General features: G+C 37.1%; 1 protein-coding gene across 1 annotated transcript in view; it reads left to right on the top strand.

The window, feature by feature from the left end:
- The window catches only part of LOC108166304 (glutamate receptor ionotropic, NMDA 2A-like), a 122,245-nt gene that overhangs the window by 74,573 nt on the left and 43,978 nt on the right, over positions 1-3,694 (top strand). The window lies entirely within an intron of this gene.

Below are 3,694 nucleotides of genomic sequence, written 5' to 3'. Positions count from 1 at the left end.
ATCCATCCATCCATCCATCCATCCATCCATCCATCCATCCATCCATCCATCCATCCATCCATCCATCCATCCATCCATCCATCCATCCATCCATCGTCTACACCCACTTGTCAGGGGGGCTGGTCATTGGGTGAAAGTTTATTTACAGATTGTCAGTTAATCAGAGTTTTATAAAATATCAGTTTTATTTTGAACATGGTTCCTGAGAACAGAACTTCTTGACATTTAATGAAAATCCAAAGCAGCCTGGCATAACTGGAGTTCACATCACTTAATCTACTATAAAAGATGTGGAAAAACATGACACTGGAATGATGCTGGCCAATAGCGTGACAGCTAATGTCACAGTCGTGGTCAAAGACACCCACTACCCCTATGTGCTCTGCCTCTCAAGAGACTTTTTAAAAATATGTTAAAGAAACATTTTACTCATTTTGCACTCACTTGTTTTAATAATGCATGCTTAGTAGATTAAATTTGACATAGAAATATTAAACCCTAATACTTTTATGTCAATATTATCGTCTTGTTGCAGAAATTGAACATGGTTTTCTGGTATTACTTTTGCTATCGGATCCAGAAGTACTTCAGCCGCTTCAGGGTCCAACTAACTTCAAAGATAAAGCACATGACAATGCTCTAGCAATGCTTCATTTAGTGTTTGGCATAATTCATAAACTCTCTGGATAGTTTTTTTATTTCTCCTGAATATTGAAGGTTTTCTTCAATATTCAAACAAACAATAAAACATTGTTTGTAAAAGTATCTCTAAGAGTCTGCAATTTTCTTTGCATTTCAAGTGATCACATATAAAAGTTTGATGTTTATTAATGCATTCTTTTTGTATTTTGATCAAAAGTGTGGTCACACCTTCAGCAGTTTTGTCATTTTCTCTTGAACTGAACAAGACTGTGTGTTGTGCCTCCCTTCATGACTGCCTTATGACTGAATGAATAGATGTTGATTGAAACCATTTGAACTTCATACTCTACTTGGTTCAGAATCTGGAGTTGATAGTCTCATGGGTCTTGTTCCACACTAATGGAAGTTTTTCACCAGAGGAGTCTGCTGCAGTTCTAAATATGTTTTATTTCAGTGGAAGACTCTCTTGTCCTGTACTGCTCTGAGCTACTTTTTTTTCTAGCAGACTTTTCCTAAATGAAATCTACAACCTGCCTCTGGTCATGACTCCCACAAGCCTCCTCAAGGTTTTTCTTAATATACTGCGGCCAAGTGTCATCTCTACTGTAAATAATTCTATGGCCGCTGGGCTATTTTATCATGTTACATTTGTCAGAGTAAGGAAAGACAAACCCATTAAGAGGCTGTTTTTTGTTCTTTTTCTGTTTCTGAATCACAGTTTTTATACAATGTGTTCCTTTACGTCACATATAGAACTGTGTCTCCTCAGAGTTGGTACTTTTGAAACAATCTTTTGCTGATTCTGGCTTCTAGCTCTTCTGTTCCTTTCTTCAAAGGTATTTATGCTGCCTTCACTTAAGTGAATCACGCCTGGAGAACAGCACAGTTCTGGCTAAGCTAATGTCATAACCAAAGAGCAGAATAATTCTCGCAATTTTTCATCTGTCTTATGTTATATCTCTCGTTTTGTCCCCCCAGGGTTCAGTTCAAAATGCATTTTTCTTTTGTGTTATTTTCCACATTACTGAGTCTTTTTTTATATTTTCCTTTTATGGTATGAATTCAACATCTAAAAGCCCTTGCAACTGTTCATAGGAGGAATTTTGATATGATTTGACCCGAGTTTGATTGGGAGAATGGCCAGGATAACATGAGTCAGTCATGACCAAAAGATTTGACAGAGACACAAATTTTATGTTTTATAAACTTTATTGATTCAGTTTTCCAGAGATGTATTTTAGGTGCTTGTGCATAAAAGTAAGATTTGTGATAGTTCAATGCTAGTTCAAGATTTACTGTAACAAAAGCCGATTTTTACCTAGTCTGTGTTGTAGTGAAAAGTGATTAGCTAGCTTTCCTTTAGCATAATCAATCAATCAATCAATCAATCAATCAATCAATCAATCAATCAATCAATCAATCAATCAATCAATCAATCAATCAATCAATCAATCAATCAATNTCAATCAATCAATCAATCAATCAATCAATCAATCAATCAATCAATCAATCAATCAATCAATCAATCAATCAATCAATCAATCAATCAATCAATCAGACTGAAAGCTTTAAGACATGAACACATGGGCCTGAAATCTCTTACTCTTATCTCCATAGAAACACAATTAGAAATAGGGATTTCCTCATCAGGTTTGTCCTTTTGATTTTGAGTATCAGCCTATACCAAGTCCTGATCCAATACTTCAAAAATAGATTTAAAGAATGAAGAAACAGTCTCTGATTCTAATGATTTTAAGAAGAATATCAAGACTTGATCTGACAGGAAATAGTGAAAGTTCCTCTGAACACCAGAAATCCTTTTGTTGTTGACACAGGGGGATCACAGCAGCACTGAGATCATTTTCTCCAATTTGACATTTATTATGAAGAATTTTATTTACATTTCATGCAAATATTACAATGAATAACAAACATAGGAGCTGAAAAATAACATCTGAACGTCTGAAAACATCTGCTGAGTAAAAACTCATTCTTGCGTGAAAATCAAAGCTGTTTGCCAGCATGTTTAGCTAACAATTGTTTTTATCCTGTAAAGTAACACTGACTGTTGTTTTTGAGCAGATTTGAGTGTTAGTAGTTGAACTGGGGTCCACATGAAATGTTGGAAAGTGTTAGTAAAGATGAAATCATTTGCTCGTATAGAACCTAAATGTTCAACAGCAGATGAAAAATGACTTTGTGTAATAATAAGGATTCAGCAGAGACAGTGACAGAAAAGAAGTATGGTTCTTGCATTGTGTTTTGTTCCTCTCAAACAAAAAAGTTCTGCTTGCCACTTTTTCAAGAGTTTCTGCTGATTGACTTGATGTAATTGGGGAGTGAACAAAGGAAGCATCCTCCAGAGGAAAAACTCTTCAGATCATCTAATAACTTTTGGTTTACCCACAAGCCAATTACTGCAAAAGGTTCAAATCCATTCATCCATAGAAAACCATTTGCCAGGTAAGAAGACCTCATGTATTACTTAATATTTGAACCCTAATATCACCTAAGACTGATGATTAGATCCCAGTCATACTGTTGGCTGCCGGTGGAGCAGCATGTTTAATTAGTTTTCATTACAGAACGTTAAGACTAAAAATGCTCTGCTCTTGTTTTTCATGTCCTAATCTCATCCCTGTATCCCAATTTTAAAAAAATGGATACAAACTGGTGCAACAGACTGGCGACCTGTCCAGGGTGACCCCGCCTCTCACCCGGAACATTAGCTGGAGATGGGCACCAGCAACCCTCCCGACAAGGGACCAGGGTGTATAGAAAATGGATGGACAGATGGATGGATATTGGACTCAGAAATAAAACCTCAGGAAACAGGAGATCACAATCAATCTTGGGAGACTGGAGATCACAGCTGAACTCAGGAAACTTAGAAGCTGGAGGCATTGCTGGATCTGTAGCTGCTGATGACAAGGCTGCTGCAGATGAACTGGTGTGAAGGTCTGGTTTTAAAGTTTAGAGTTGAGGAGCGGGTACAAGCGGCCAAAATGGGTTTCCTCCGCAGGGTGGCTGGGCTCTCCCTTAGAGATAGGGT

The sequence above is a fragment of the Poecilia reticulata genome, linkage group LG1 (assembly GCF_000633615.1).
Source record: "Poecilia reticulata strain Guanapo linkage group LG1, Guppy_female_1.0+MT, whole genome shotgun sequence".
NCBI classification, from domain to species: domain Eukaryota; kingdom Metazoa; phylum Chordata; class Actinopteri; order Cyprinodontiformes; family Poeciliidae; genus Poecilia; species Poecilia reticulata.
Note: the sequence above shows the minus strand (reverse complement) of the source record. Positions and strands in the feature narration are given on the sequence as shown.